This window comes from Monodelphis domestica, chromosome 2, assembly GCF_027887165.1.
Source record: "Monodelphis domestica isolate mMonDom1 chromosome 2, mMonDom1.pri, whole genome shotgun sequence".
In the NCBI taxonomy this organism is placed as follows: Eukaryota; Metazoa; Chordata; class Mammalia; order Didelphimorphia; family Didelphidae; genus Monodelphis; species Monodelphis domestica.
Genome location: NC_077228.1, coordinates 469,997,586 through 470,014,983, shown reverse-complemented (window position 1 = coordinate 470,014,983; position 17,398 = coordinate 469,997,586). Strand labels below are relative to the sequence as shown.

At 34.1% G+C, this 17,398-nt stretch overlaps 1 long non-coding RNA gene across 1 annotated transcript in view; it reads left to right on the top strand.

Moving 5' to 3' along the window:
- Positions 1-7,793, top strand: part of LOC103100858 (uncharacterized) — an 86,400-nt gene extending 78,607 nt beyond the window's left edge. Inside the window, exon 3 of the long non-coding RNA XR_008916750.1 lies at positions 7,500-7,793. This is a non-coding gene — a long non-coding RNA (uncharacterized LOC103100858). The remainder of the gene's footprint in view (positions 1-7,499) is intronic.
- Positions 7,794-17,398: the final 9,605 nt, after the last annotated feature.

Genomic DNA, 17,398 nt, shown 5'->3' with positions numbered 1-17,398 from the left:
CGATTCTTAAGTTGTCTCTCATCGATCTGTTTTCTAGATCTTCTGTTTTGTGGATAAGTTGTTCCATATTTTCTTCAATTTTTTCATTCTTTTGATTTTGTTTTATAGTTTCCTGCTGTTTTGTGAAGTAGTTTGCTTCTAGTGGTTGGAGTCTAATTTTTAAAGATGGAATTTCATCTTTGGCTTTTTGGTCATCTTTGTCCTTCTATTCTGATTTTCTTTACAGGTCACCTTTCATCTTCTTTGATTCATTTTCAAGCTGATTAATTTTGGCTTTTAAAGACACTATTTTCTGTTTGTAAATAATTTATATTGCTTTTTAAGTTCTTTTTCCATTAGTCTTCAGCCTCTCTTAATTGTTTTTTGGATTGTATTTTGAGTTCTTCCAAAGACTGTGTCCAATTCACTGGAGTTTCTATGCTTTTGCTTGGTGTTCTTTGATCCTCCTCTGTTCCATTTACTCTTTGTTCATTGTCTGTATAGAAGCTGTCGATAGTAATTTCTTTTTTCTTTTTCTGTTGTTTACTTACATTTCCCCCCTCTTTCCCTCCTGTAGTTGCCTGTAATATTACCCCTCTCATTGTGTACTGAATCTATGGATTTGGGCTGTTCTATTCTGAAGGGGCTTCTTCCCTGTTCTGCTGATTGTTCAGGTTAGTCAGATCTTCCCCAGCTGACAGAAGAAGCTGTAAAGGAGCTGGACTTCCCACCTTATTATCAGGATTGTTAACTGTAATTTGTTGCAGCCTTTGTACTTGGAGCTTAGTCAGAAATACTCTCAGTGTGTGGAGTAGAGATGTTGAAGCTTGAACTTTCTTGCCCTCTGAAGGCTTCCTATCTGCCCTATTGATGAGATTGAGCCAGAGCGGAGTTGATCTGAACAGGTGCATGTGCCCTAAGGCCAAAACCTTGAGAAGGGGGGAAGGGTGTAATATGGAGCATCTTGGCTGAGCCATGCTGTCTGCTCTGAGCTTCTCCTTCACTTGCCTCTACACTGTCTGTGTTCGAAACCCTGAGCCTGGGGCACTGCTATTCCAGCAAGATACTCCCTATGTACTAGCATCCTTGCCTGCCCAGAGATGCTAGCCACCACTGGAGGTTCAACACCATAATTCATTCTTTTTTGGGGGTGCCTTTTAAGTTGGATTCAGTAGGTGGGTTCCCTAGCTCTGTCCTGTTGTTAGATTTTGTTTTCAGTCCCCTTGAAGCATTGTGTTTTTGATCAATGAGGAAGGGTTTGCAGAGGTCTGAATTGTTGCTGTCTCTAAGCCACCATCTTGACTCACTCTACAATATTTTTTCTTATATTGTTTCCTTAAAACTCAGTTTCTTCAACAATAATGTTTAAAGACTTAAATTCACTAATTCATTGAATATTTATATATAGTTTCTTGCTATATCATTTTCTATGTCAATATCTATCAAATCTATATATTGAGACTCATATAATATACATCACTAAAATAATGTTGTACATTGATAAATATTCATTTCATTTCTTTTTTTAGTTCCAATAAATTTAGAATGTTTGTCATATTATGAGATCCTCATTCCATGTAATTCCTTTGGGTAAATTTTGTTGTTTGTGTATAATCCCAAGCAATCATCCCTTAGTCCCTCATCTCTTTCAGAAGAATATTCACCCTGTAGAGGGGTTATTTTTTACCTTCTTTGCTATTTTTCTTGAATTTTGTCATTGGGAAACTTTAAATTTATATGAGTTCCCTTGAGAGATGCATTATGGAATATTTTTGCCTGCCTCTTTGAATGACTGCAGAGGAAATTTGATTGTATTACTAGAAGTATTAGTTATTAGTGGAGGAAGTCTTAGAGAATATTTTGTCCTTTTTAGCAAGGTATATTCCAAAAATCTGTCTGATACCATTTTCATGGTCTTGCAGACTGAATAAAACAAAGAAAATGTTTTCACCAGAGCATTCTTATCTAAGGGTGAGCAGAGGACTTTCAATTAATCATAGTTCCCTAATCCCTTTGGGGAAAATTCATTTGCTTTAGAATATCTCTAAAGTTCAGAAAACAAATGACCCAAGATGATTTTCCTACTTCTGAAATTGAAGGGGGAAACTTAATACTAGTAATTACAGGCTAGACAAATTTACTTTGACACAATGTGGGGGACAAATAAATGTTCAATAAATAAAATTATCAATTGCACTTACTGAGAAATGCACAAGGCACTGGTAACAATTTGTTTGTTTCCTGAAAAGCAACTCACTATCAGCCATCTTGTTTTCATTTATGAAAATGTTCTCTGGGGAAATATTCTTGTTTTGGAAATCTCTGCTTTAGGTAATAGGATGCTATCAAATAAAATGTACCTCAAATCATATTTTATTATAATAATATTTGTCAGTAGAAATTGAATCTTAGCATGTAAAACAAAGGACATTTTTAATGTTAGTTTCATTTATAGCTTGCTCACTCCTCAACCTTGCTTTTTAACAAACATTCACAATTTTATAGAACACATCGCTCTATGTAATCACAGTTCATTGATATGTGCAGTACTGATTTCTATATTCAGAATACTTTTTCAAAGATGCTCATGATGTGAGAAATATACTGGTAGGCAATCCAAGATTACTGACTAAAATAAAAAAAAAATTAGATGAGATGTTAGAAGAACAAGGTATAGAAAATGTATAAGGTGATATGAGGAAAGAGCAAGTATGACTACTTAGTAGTACTCAGCCAAAAAAAAAGATGAGTAAAAAAAAGATAATGATATGATTTTTTGCCAAAGAAAATGAAAATGTAACTATTTGTGCTATGATTATAATGTCCTTTAGTATCTGTAAGTGGAATACAAATCTTCCTTAAGGTATGAAGGCGTTTTATAGAAAGGGAACTAAAATTTGGACATTTTGCTTCAGTTGGAGGCATGACTGGAACTGGAGTCTTTGTCTTTTGATTCTTTATCTAGGGATACTGACCTCCTTGATGTTCCTGGAACAAGATACTTGAGTTTCCTGTTTTAATTATTTCCTTTCCTTTTTAAATATATATATGTATATATATATATATATATAAATTTACATAACTTACTTCTACATGGTTATTGCACATAGTCTCATCCATTAGATTGTGAGCTTCCCAAAGGCAGGCAATATCTTTTGACTTTGTTACCCCATTTCTTAGCTCAGTGCCTGGGATACAGAAAGCATAGAATAATTTTTTATTGACTAAATGTTTTAATCTCAGTTGGAGCAAATTCTAGCATTCTAGTTTGTGACTTCTTCAGGTGATGACATCCAAAAGATGAAAATATTTATTGATTCATTTCTTTTCACTGGTTTTATATAGCTCCCAAAGTGATAGCTGGACCTCTTAACTCCAGACATTTATTCATTATGTTATGCCTCTTCATATCTAATATGTGAAGACATTTTTATATTTGCTCTAGAGAAGCTGAAATTCATCTCACCAACATCAAAACAAATTTCACCACCTTTGGCAAAAAAGTCTCTATTGAGTTGCATCTCTTTTGCCTTTAATTACTTTATGGGGCTTAGTTGTCATCCCAAATGTTCAAGCCCATCATCTCTTTGTGGTACCATTACTATTTTCTACTCTTACCTTAGCATAAGATTTACAGCTTCTGCCCTTAGATAATTACCATTGTCTAACTTCTCAGATTCTGTGCCTTGTTGATCCCCTCTATTTCCCCACCAAAATTGCTATCTTTGCCATCAGCTCATCCTGATTTAGTATATGTTACTTCAATTTTCCAGTTTGACCTCTTTCTTATACACAAAGTTGATGTAACACCTAATCTTGCTCTGCTCAGTCTTGGATCCTTTTGGTCTTTGCTGTCTTAAAGCTCTTTTCTACCTACTGCTGAGAAAGACTAATTCTTTTCCCACTAAAAAACATGCTTACAATTCAATCCAAACATCTAGGATTCCCATAGCTAAAGGTTTTTATTCTAGCTCAGTAACATGGAGTTATAGCCTTTCTCTTGTAGCAAGTATTCTCTGTGGTCCCACATTCCCAAAGCAAAACTACATTTCCCCCTCAGGGTTCTAGAGGTATGCCTGAAGTAGGGTAGAGTGTCTTTCTGTACTACTATTAACTTGAGCCCTCCTCATAAGTTTGTTTCACACTGTTAGCCAACAGGAACTAGGAACTAACATCCGCAACGAACCTAGGTTAGTTTTTACAAAATCATATTTTCTTTAAGCAGTAACAGAAGAAGAAACATTTCTATCCATACCTCGCAGGCATCCTCTCCTTATACCACAAGAACTCAGACTCAGCATAATTTCAATATCACATTGATCCCACTAAATTTATGTCCAAACCAATGCCACTACTGGTAGATGAGTCCTCCCATGTGCTTCTTAAACTGTCTACAAGGTCATTCCTTCCTTATTCATGCAGTGTTTCTGGGTTGGCTTCAAAACTTTGAATGGACTCAACTCCTAAACTCTTGGACTCTTGGAAACTTGGACTTTTAGGTGGATCACTTTGCTGACCTTTTAAAACTCATAAACTCATACCTTTCATTCTGTTTCACTTCTAATGATCAAAAAAGACAGAACTGAAGCCTACTTTCTCAGGATCACATGCCACCCTTGGCTGAGAAGTCCTGAAGCCTTTCCCCTAAACCAGTAGAGGCCCAATCAACATACTTCAACTATCACCAATCAAAGAGACTTTCATTCACCATTTATTTGGCTGACTAGAGTCAGTTAAAGAATTTCAATGTTATCTAAATTCTCTTTGAAGGTATTCTATTTTATGAAATCATGGTTCTCAGAAACAAGGTATCGATATGTTTCCATATGGGAAGTTTCATCATTATTCCTCTGGCTATGCTTGTAACAATGAGTCACTCTGGTTATTCCCTGTTAGACTCTGTAACATTTATGCTGAAACAACAACAAAAAAAGCACAAATAATAATTTTAGTAGTTGATTTACATTTTAAAAGAGAATATTAAAATAATCTTTATAGGCAATTCAGATTTTTAAGTATGATTTCACAAAATTAATTTTTTAATAACTGCTTTAACAAATCCTGAAATTTTTTATTTTATTTTAAAGAAAATAAATTTTTAATGAGAAGCAATGTGTCAAAGTGGATCAAAATCCTGAACCAGGAAAATGTGGGTTCCAGTCTTGCCTCTGACATACTAGATCCATGACAATGGACAAAGTTATTTAGCTTATCATTTTCTAGGCAGCTCTCTAAAACTATGACTTACAACAAAAGTGATGATCTTCATTGTAAAGAGAGTTTCCTTAGGCTATAGTTGCCTACACCAAAGAAATAACAGATCCACATCCCATATCCCATCTCTTTTATCTAATGTGCTTTAGTTGATAAATACTTCCAGATTTATACACAACCTCCTACTCTGGTTTAAAAATTGCAATTTCAACTCTTCTTCAATTCAGAAAAATTTTACTCTCCACTTTTAGCTGATCATAGAGAAGTCATTAATTTCACTCCTTAGGATTCTCAGTTAATTCTGAATATTCAACATGTTTCTTTCCTCTTGATTATCCTTTCCCAATTTAACAATCTGCTTCCTGTTCTACTTGGATTCAAGTCTGAACAAAAGAGATTATCACCTATTTATACACTTAAAGGCAGATGTCTTGATTCCCCTACACTGATAGTCTTGATCAATTATGATTTTTCCGTGTCCTTGTTCTCTCTATGTTCTTGACCTTTGTAACATTCAATTAGTTTTTTTGATGAAGTCTACGGGCTTTCAGCAATTCCAAACATGCATCTAATCATTGAGTCCAAACTCCTCTAACCCCAATATATTTAAAGCCCTTATAAATGAAATATTTTGAAACAGTGCTATGTTCATTTTCTGAAAAAAATTCCAATGAATTTACTTTCGTTAAGTTAGCTCTAAAACAGGAAAGGACAAGAAATTATCTAGTCTAATCACATAATTTTACAAATAAGAACACTAGGATCTACAGATAAAAACACTTGCTCAGGGTCATGCAGGCAATTAGTAGAAGAGCTAGGATTCAACCATGATTTCCTCTTATTCCAGAGAGAGTACTCTTTCCATAGCATCATGACTTAAAACCTCTAATTTAATTCATTTTAATTCAAAACTAATTATGTAAGTGATATATTTTTATTTGACTTAAGGAATACATACACATACCACTGTGAAATAGAATTTGAAATTATAATGTGAAATACAAAAAATGTGTTACTTCCTAATGGCTACTAGTGAATATTATAAAGTAAAAATGTTTAATTAATCATTTAGTTCAGAAATTGGTGTTGAATGAGAGGAAGTTTTAAAATTTACTGACAATTTTTCACCACTATCAACATTAGCTAATGTTATTAGTCATCATATGATCATATAATCTTGAATTTTCTAGGCATACCCACATCAGTCTAAAAACAACAATGATCTCACACACACACGCATGCATGGGCATGCACATACATACATAACAATCTTTTTTTAAATCCCAGTAAATTATATCCTGAGTTGTTTGGGCAGAATATTAAATATTTTTCCCATGTACTTAACATCGTAATTCAAAAGTAGTGAATTAAGAATGCAAGTTATTTGTGTCATCTTCATTTAACTATAAAAAGATCCAAATTTATTTCCATATGAATTTCACTCTGTTATCTGTTATTTAATCATTTAAACTATTATTAGTGTAATATTAGGATAGAACTAGGGTGAAAATGAAGTCTGTATTTAGGACTTGGATATTACAGAAGCAATGTGGTAGGAGTAAAACTACATGGCCCAAGTAACATAATTTTAGAGTATTTTGTTAGAAGTATATTTGGAGAAGATCGTTATCAGAAAAGCATTAAGGGAAAGTTCTTCTTAAACCATTTGTCCCTGGCACCTAACCACCATGAAGAAGTTTAAAGTAGAGACTTATAATACCTGTTGGTTTTCTATATGAGATTCCATGGAGAGGAATCTATAGAAACTATTACCCACAAATAGAGCAAATACTGACTTTTTAAACATTATGGTAATTTGTAGTTTTTAATTTTGTCTATAATGATTCTTCAACATAGGACAGCATGATTTACTTTGTAAAGGAAATCAAAGTAATATGTGTCTTTGGTTGTTTTCTGAGACAAATTATCTTTATGCTTAACCTAGCAGAATAAACAGGGACAGGATAAATTCAAACACAGGGAATTGTCCAATCTATATTTAAATGAAAGCTACTATTAAAATTGGATCACCCTTCTCAAAAACTAAATATATATGAAGACTATCACTATTTATTTCTACAGTAAGCAGTATAAATTTGGCCCTTAAAATCTGAGGCATAATTGTATTTATATTTGTTTCCTCCCCAATACATACTTCTGAGACAGTAGGTTTTGTTGTTGGCAACTTTCCTAGATGTTATTCTCAATGAATTTGTACTCATATCTACTCCTTACATTGTAATTAATTTCTACAGTATCTAATTCAGTATTTATATACATTTTTTGTCTTTTCCCTTTCTTTTCAGTTTATAAACATTTTGATGGGATTTGCAAGATTCTGGAGAAATATGTAACCAAATTACATGAATTGGATAAAACCAAAGGGACCATCAGTTCCAATCTACCCCTCAATAAGAATTCGCAATATGACATAATTGCCAACTGTCATCTGTATTTTTGCTTGAAGACTGCCTTTGTAGAGACATCCAACTTTCTCGGCAGACTATCCCCCTTTAGAATACATCTAATTGTTCAGTTTGTTTGTTTTGATTTACAAAAAGCCTTCTCTTTTTGACTTCCTGATTAAATTTGTTCAGCTATTTGAGATGTTATAAATGTTTCTTACATTTACTATTTAAGTGAAATAATATTGCAATATATGTGAACCTATTTTTTCAGTCACTGTTTTTCACCACTTATAATTAATTAAGTTCAATAATTTTCATTAAATATATAAGATGTGTAGTGCATTGTATGAGATAATTGGGATAAACAGATGAAAAAGTAACTAGGCCATCCCTGACTTTCAGTGTGGTGGAGCAAACAGAACACTGGTTCTAGGGTCAGAGGGTGCAAATCCAGCCACTTATCCTTACTACCTGTGTGACCTCAAACAATTCATTTCATCCCCTTGAGCCTCAGTTTCCTCATTTGTAAAAAAAGAATAAGATTAGATTGCTTTTGTTATCCCTTCAACCTCTAGAATTATGATCTCATGATGTTTCATTCTATTAGTGAGAAAAGAAACATAAACTAAGCAAAACTGCAATATGTCTATAGGAGAGGTCATAAGATAAGGAAAAGGATAAGATGATCACTTCAAGGTGGGAGGATCAGGAAGAGAACCAAAGAAGAAGAAGTGATGTGAAGGAGAGAGTCTTTTCCCAGTAAGGGAACTACATGGATAAATATGCACAACTGGGAAAGAGTAAGATGACAAAGATAATAGTTGTTTGATTGGAATTGAGCAATAATGTGAAACAAAGATGGGCTGATTATTTAGAGGTAGATAGGGAAATAGGGGGCAACTAACCTTTAATAAATAGCCCCCTGCCAAGGAAATATCTTCAACAGCGTCTTCCTCCCAGGCACTTTTTCCCATCAAAATTACTATTCTTTTATTAGGTTATTCAATAAATTCTGAGTCTATCTAATGGTGCTATTATCTACTTCCATGTCTTCACAACCATTAAAAAACTGCCAAAAGCCTCGATGGAATTCATATATACTGCTAATTCTGATAATCTACCACTTTAATAATCTTACCAAATAGTAAATTAAGTAAGGTAGGTGTTATATATTGTTGATGCTTCTGTTCTGACTTCTACATTCACTGTTTCTTCTTTTAATATTTATAAATAACCTCTTTAACAAGTTCAAATACTTTTCTTTGAATTTCATTCAAATATATGTCTATAATTTGAAGCCTTCCTTCACCCTTTTTTTGTTAAAATCAGTCAAATCTTCGATTTCCTATATTATTTTAAATAGTCCTTGACCTCTTTAGACTGCACAACATATATTTTAAGGTCTAGAAAATCTTAAAAGAAATTATAAAATCCATTCATGAATAGTGATAACCATACATTGTACTTTTGATCTAATGAGTATAAAATCTTCAGAAAACATTTTTGCTGAAATAGATGAACATCTCAAATACTGAAATCATTTTGATACAATGTGGGACAGAGTTGAAATGAAATGGTAGTTTTAGGGCTCCTATTTTGAGCTCTGGTTAAAAAATACATGAAAGATTAGAATGGCAATACCATGTATTCACACAGAGACTTTCTGAAAGCAACTCAATAACTTGGATAGAACTTTCTCATTAATCCTTTCAACTTCACAGTAAATTTACAAAACAGGCATTATTATCTTTCTTTAAAGAAAGTCTGAAAATAAGGTACAGAGGGATTAATCAAATTACCTAGAAATCCACAATTTAGTGATGGAACTAGGAGAGAAGGATATGCTTTCTGATTCCTTTAAATTAGCTACTCAGAAAAAATTCCCCCCCTTAAGATTTTGGGGAAAAGGGAGTTTCTTTTGGAATAAAAAGATACAAAAATAGATTAATTTTAAAAACTATATTTCAAACTCTTGCCAGCCTTTATTATAAAAGCTAAAATTTTTCCTAGGTTTTCCTTCACCATCAAATAACAAAAAAAGGAAAATTCTTTTGATGTGAAAACTGTTATGATATCTATTATGAATATATAGAATCGGAGTAGCTGAATTTTCTCTCTTACCTTTCCTTCTATATAAATAAATATTATAGTTATTCAGTAGCTTACAGTCGATAATATGTAAGATATTGTCCAAATTACTCTGCATACCCACTTTCTAGAAATCTCTTTTTCAAGTTAATGTAGACAATTATTGTTTAGATAACACTAACATTTTGTTTTGTAAGAAGTAGTGGTGGTCTAATGCCAGTCTCTTAGCAAAGTGTCTATTATCTATTAAGTGATTAATAAAGGCTTACTGATTTATTGTTCAACTGATTGAAGGAAAGGAGATCAATATTTAAAATGTGTTAATTTCTATATCCATCAAAGTTTTGCTTACCAGATATGAAACAAAAATGCTAATGAGGGACACATATGAAATGTTCCACTGGGTTATAGTTTATAATGTTTCTGTTGTTCACCCTTTGTCTTTTAAAAAGACCAATGATGTCCTGAGGTAATGTCTTGGTTTGCATATGAATTGGATTTAAGTGAGGCAGGGTTATGCCAAGTCATCATTTTATTCTTTTCCAGTCACTGAATTCTAGTGTCAAGATAAAAGTCAGGGCAACTGGCAATGATACAGTAGGTGCCCTTGGCATCTTCAATGTCTGACCAAGCTCTACATACTCCACAGCACTTGCTTAGCTACCTTGATGGTCAGTGGATCAAATTGTTGACATGCATTCATTTTACAGGGGAACGTCTTCACATGCTTGGAGTTGACATCTTCTTAATTCACTGATGAGTTTGGAACTGTTGGTTGGTTACTCTTAATCTGCTTTATCCCAAGTCCAGCTGTTGTACATGTTATAGCTTCTTGGAACAACAAGTAAGAGTTGGGGGACCAGAGAATGCTAAAAATGGATAAACATCCCTGAAAAGGGCTGTAGAATCCCTCATATCAGAGGTGCTATTCCTTCTTCAACACCCCAGGGGTTGGAGTTCGTAATAGAATGAAGTAAAATCTCCCCTTTGCTTTCTTAAGATAGAGTATAAACCATGTCTTCTTCCAAAAAGTAAAGGGAAATCAGTCTTTCATTTTCTTTGTGTAGCTGACAATTGTGATGGCCTTCAGTTTTCTTTTTTTTTCTGTTCAACTTGGATACTCAGAATTTATTGGCACAATATATAGAAAAGAAATCTTATATGAAGTACTTTGTCTAGCACATACAATTACTAAGTAACAGAGACTGGAATGCAACCCAGGTCCCTTCAAGAAAATCATTGTAGGGACTTCCAGTTCCAGAGCCAATATGGCAGAATAGAAGGGAAGCTCAAAACCACTATGAGAATCCTCTCCAACCAATATTAAAATAACACTACATAATGAATATAGGAGTAAAAGATGCAATAAGGAGATGGAGTAAAGTAAATTTCATGAAAAGAACAACTTGAAAGGTAGGCAGAGAATATCTGGGGCTCTGGGGTGAGAGAGGAGCACAGCCAAGAGGAAGTTATAGCAATGAGTAAGGAGCAAGTCAAAAGCAAGACCTCATCCCCACCCCACATCTACTTTTCCAGGTTCTATACCTGTAACCAAGCCAACATTCAGACCCTGATACTCTATACAGGCCAATAGAGGTCCAACCCAATAATGATCCCTTAAAGTTCCAAATAAAACTGTGGTGAAGTCCAGAATTCCAGCTGAGGGCAGTCTCTGTTGCACAGCCTGCTCTGTGTGGGCCCATAGCAATGCCAGGAGTCTCAGCCCAGGCTTGTGGTGAGGAAGTAAATCCCAGTTTAATATATTTGGTAGTCCTAAGAAAAGGAAGATCAAAATATTTTGGAAGAATTCAGTCTTTAGAATTGAGCAAATAGAAGCTAATTAATAACTTCAGAAGACATCAAGAAACAAGAAAACAAAATAAAAAAAATGAAAAAGCAGAAGAAAACATGAAATATTTCATCAAATAAACAACTGACCTGAAAAATACATCCAGGAAAGACGATTTAAGGATTATTGGACTTCCTGAAAGCCATGATTTAAAAAAAAATCTTGGACATCATAATACAAGAAATTATCAAATAAAAATATGTAGATATTCTTGAATAAAAGAGTGAAATAGAAATTAGAAGAATCCACAGATCACCTCTAGAAATAAATCCTTAAATGACAACTCCCAGGTTTTTATAATAGCTAAATTCAACAGCCTCCAACTCAAGGAGAAAATACTGCAAACAGCTGGAAAGAAACAATTCAAATACCTTGGAGCTACAATCAGTATCACACAGGACTTAGCATCTGTTATATGAAAGGATTGAAACTCAAGGAATATGATATTCTGGAAGGGAAAAGATCTAGACAGCCCAGAGTCACCTATCCAGCAAAACTGAGTATAGTCGTTCAGGAGAAAAAATAATTATTCAATATAATACAAGATCAGACCTAAAGAGAAAATTTGAAATTCAAACACAAGACCCAAGAGAAGCCTGAAAAGGTAAAAAGGAAAGAGCAAATTTAAGGGACTCAATAGGGTTAACTTATATGTATTCCTACATGGAAAGAAGGTATTTGTAATTCTTAAAATTTCTTAAAAGTAGGAGAGTTAGAAGGCATATACATAGAGGGTGGGAAATAAGCTGATTAGAATGATATAATATACAAAAAAATCAAGGGGTAAGAAAGATAATTATACTGAGAGAAAAGGGAAAGAGAGATGGAATGGGATAAATTATTTAATTTATTTTTTATGACTTTTAAACATTATTTTTATTTGGTCAATTTCAAACATTATTTAAATTATTTAATTTAAACAGACATGAAAATTGTTACAGTGGAAGGGAAGATGAAGGTGGTGATAGGCAATGCTTAAACTTTACTCTCATTGTAACCTAGCTCATAAAGAGATAACCATATTCATTGGGATATAGAATCTAATCTTATCCTATAGAGAAGGAGTAGAATAAGGCAAGGGAAGAGTAGGGAGGGAGGAATGGAGGGGAGACTGATAAAAAGCAAAATACTGGCGAGGAGGAACAGAGTAAAAGGGAAAAGAGTAAGATGTGAATTTTAGATTTACTCCACCCTGCTTAGTCTAACAAAACAGGAATGTCTACACCCCTCCTTAAGGATTAAGTGTTGAGAAGGATGGCCTATGACAGACATGCTAGCAAATGACAAATCAGAAACAACTGACAGATCCCCTGTGTTGTCCTAAGTCGAGCTGAAGCTACCATTAGTACATGTGAGACATAGGAAGTGATGTAAAAAGAGTCTATATATTTCGTATCACTTCCTCACTTGGCTTTTTTCATGGAGAGGTGGCTCTGGCTCTTGTGGTGGAGAGGTGGCTGGTGGCAGTGTGCTGGGCATCTTGGCATCTTGGCTTGTATGAAGCTATTGTCCGGGTTTGGTAGTGAACATCCTTGATACAGTAACTGGGAGAAGCTTTATATTGTGGGTCAGGTGAGGCATCTTCCCTGAGCTTTCTTGGAGGTTAGGCAGATTCCTTTTTTTTCCTTTACCTTTCCTAAAGACGCCATCCTCATCTTGGAGGAGGCCTTGTGACTGGAAGGTCTCTGAACTCCCCTTGGCTCAGACTAGGCCAGAGAAGTCTTATACACTTTTCCCTCTCTCTTCTTCTTAATTCCTTCCATCCATATTAATTAAACCTCCATATAATTCCCAAATGAATATTTTTATTGGGATTTGTGTTAATCCCTGGCAACCATAAGGATAATATATTAGTTAAAACCCCTAAATTTACCCCTCACAAGGATCAAAAGAGTAAATAAGATGGAAGTGAATACACAATAATCATAATTGTGAAGATGAATGGGATGAATTTAACCATAAAACAGAAGTGGATAGCAACGTTGATTAAAAATCAGAATCCTTCTAAATGCTGTTTACAAGAAACACATATGAGGCATGGTGACACACAGAGTAAAGATAAGGGGCTGGAGCAGAATTTATTGTGCTTTATTTAAAATTTAATAAAAAGCAGTGGTAGCAATCATTACCTCAGACAAAGCTAAAGCAAAAATAGATCTGATTAAAAGAGATAATGAAGGAAATACATATTGCTAAAAGTTACTATAAACAATTAAGTAATATCAATACTAAACATATATATATATATATATATATATATATAATGGTATAGCCTCTAATTTTTTCAAAGAGAAATTAAGGAACTATAGGAATAAATAGACAGTAAAACTATATTAGTCATAGTGGGGGATCTCAACTTTCCCCTTTCAGATCTAGATAAATCAAACCAAAAAGTAAGCAAAAAAAAACTAAAGGAAGTGAATGAAATCTTAGAAAAGTTAGAACTAATAGATCTCTGGAGAGAATTGAATGCCAATAGAAGGAATATACCTTCTTTTCAGTAGTACATGGGTCCTACACAAAAAACTGGGCATTATTAGTACATACAAACTTTACAACCAAATTCAGAAAAGCAGAAATAATGAAGGTATCCTTTTTAGATCATAATGTAATAAAATTATAATCAATAAAGCTCCATGGAAAGATAAATTAAAATTAATTGGAAAATAAATAATCTAATCATAAGGAGGGTCAAAGAAAAATTATAGAAGCAATAACTTTATTAATGAGAATGACAATGAGGAGACAACATATCAAAATTTATTGAATGCCACCAAAGGAATACCTAGGGGAAAACTTATATCTCTAAAGACTTACATCAATAAAATAGAGAAAATGCAGATCAATGAATTGGTCATGCAATTAAAAATATTGAAAAAAAGAACACATTAAAAAACCTCATTTAAAGAAAATCATTGTAGGGAAACCTTTGGAAAACATACTGCATGATGTGAATTTCAAAACTACTCAACCCTGTTCAAACCATTCTTTAGAGGATAGGATTTGGCCATTTCCTGATCAATAACAATAGAGATACTTGGAATGACAGAATCAGGTCTTGGAAACTATAATATCCACCCTACTCAGGGTAACAGGTTTTAGGAAGGGCTGCAGCAAAGCTCAAGATTTAATTATTTGAGAATATGACCTTTAGAAGACATGTGCAAAGGGGACAGACCTCTGGGTGGTCCTGGGTGAAGCTAGAGCCACCATTGGCACAGGTGAGACATGGGAAGTGAGGTAGAGGACAGCTGAGGAGTTCTGGGGACTTCCTGTGTGAAGGAGAGGAGGGGGTTGGAGCCTGGTGCTTTGGAGTGGAGGCGCTCAGACTGTTTCTCCATTTTAGTCACGTGAGTGATAGGGACTGATCTCTTTTCTTTGCCTTGGCCATCCAAGGCCTTGGGCCTTTGGCCCAGCCTAAGCAGAGTGGGTATTTAAGCCCTATTAGCCCTATTCCCTTCTCTCCTCTCTCTCTCTGTCTCTCTCTGTCTCTCTCTCTCTCTCTCTCTCTCTCTCTCTCTCTCTAATACCTTTCTTCCTCCTGGTAGTAATTTTAAAAAACTCCATAAAAGGTTGACTGCTGACTTGAGTTTTCATTTAGGAATTACATAGCTGAATTCCTTGGCGACCTTAAATTTATATATATATATATATATATATATATATATATATATATATATATATATATATATATATATACATCAGTCTTTTAATGTGATTTCCATCTCACAATGATGAGAATATATGGGAAATATTTCTTGGATTAATGTGGTCTATTTGCATTTAGTAGTGAGGATCACAACATTTTAAGAAGGAGGTCTAAACAACTTAACAATAAGGAGAGGAAATTCCTCATAAAACTCACTTTCTCTGTAAATGCATGAATGATATTTGTCTTTGATATATTACTTAATATCTCACTTTCCAGAGTATAGGATAGGTTGATCAATCTGCTTATAGTGGTTGTTCTCCCAATGAGTACTAAAAAAAATTTATTTATACTTTCAAATTTTCTACTATATTGTTTTCCCCTATAGCCTCTTTTACATTTTCTGTAAAATTTCTTACTGATGTCCTGGAAACCTTCGTGTCAGTCTTTTATTATTTGAAGTTTACTAGTGTGGGGTGGATAGTTCAGCTGTTATGCTTTACTCTTATTGAATGACCAATTATCTCATTTTCTGATCAAAATTTTCCCTGATGATATCTTTTATGCCAATTCATGTGCACATATCATCATTGCTATAATTTGCGCAAATCTGCTTTTTGGAAAAGAATTACTGAAAAGACTGAACATTATGATGCTAGTCCAAAGCAGTAGATCATGAATATTTAAAGCCTCGAAGATGCAGCTCCTTTGTGATCAGTATTTACTAAAAGGTAAGTCACTTAAGCTCAGGAAATAGGATTCTGGAGAATGGGAAATGAAAAGGGAAACAATGCCAAAAACTTATGTCTTCCTTTAGAGAATATTATAGTCACACTGTTTTCGTAACACTTCAGTTGAGGAGTTGCAGGTGTTTCCATTGCAAAAATGTTATTTTTTCATGGTTTATAATTTTTACTCAAAATTTATGTGGTTGGTAATTCCTCCGGCATTTATGCCTTCTTGGGAAAACATTCTTTATAACTACATTAATTGCAAATGATGTCCTTACTGCTTCATGTTTCAAGGATCAAAAAATAAGTCTGAAAATGATTGAATATTTTATTTCTGACATTTGTCTAAATTTATTACCCTGGTATCCTAGCTATAAGTTATTTGGTCTACTCTGGTTTCCTTCCCAGTTTTCTCCTCATTTAATATATGAGTTTACCTTATTTTCATAAAAAAAAAAATTCCATTCTCTTCATTAATCTGGCGGATGTGCTCAGGGTTAGATTGATATTGAGGTCCTTTCTCACTCTTACATTTTGTTTTTCTCTGCTATTCAACATATTATTACCCCTCCTAAAAATGTCCTGGGCTGAATATAAGATTTCTGAAGTGGTTCTTTCTTCAGCTTCTTTTTACCTTTTTTCATTTGTTTGAGATCCCTTACACAATATGACTAATATTGGAAAAAATTTACATAATTGCTCATCTAAGTTCTATATCAGATTTCTGACTTTCTTAGGGAGAGGTGATCCCAGGAATAGGAAGGATTGAGGGTGGGAGGGTGGGAAGGAGGAAGATAATTTGAAACCATTTTAATGCAAGTTCAAGGTTACTTTTATATTTAATTGGGGAAAGAAAATAGTTACATATAAAAAATGTTCCTGAAGTGGTCTGAAAAAAAGGAGATAGATAAGATGACCATTGATTATGTTACGGAGAAAATGCCTCTTTACAGTATCATTTTTTGTCTGTTTTATACTATTGAATAATTCTGAATTTCTGGTACTTCAAATTTATTAATAGTTTTCTATAGGAAAGTGCAAAGTGTTATGGATTTCTGGGCCTCCCCCGGGGGGCTGATGCTAGGATCTTGGGACTTCGAGGCATATTCTATAGTGTTCTTTTGTTGGTGTAGCCTGGGTTCTGGGATCCTGAAATTGGCTTATGCCCAGTCACAGAACCTGGGGCAGCAGTTGTGGATTGGTCAACCTGCACTCTGCTGTATGCAGTTTTGCTTCTGGTTCCTCCTTACCATGTGAAAATCAACCCTTTCTGCCTACCTTTCAAGTTCTGTTTATCAGGAAAGCCCCCTCACTCTATCTTGATGACTCCTGTCATTTTGAGGCATTTAAAAAATTGATTTGGAAGGATTGTCAGAGTGGTATCAACTTTTGCTTCTACTAAGTTGCCATCTTGACTCCTCCTCAAGAGGCTATATTCGAAGGGAAATGGGGATTCCATGAGATTCATGGTAAGGAAGAA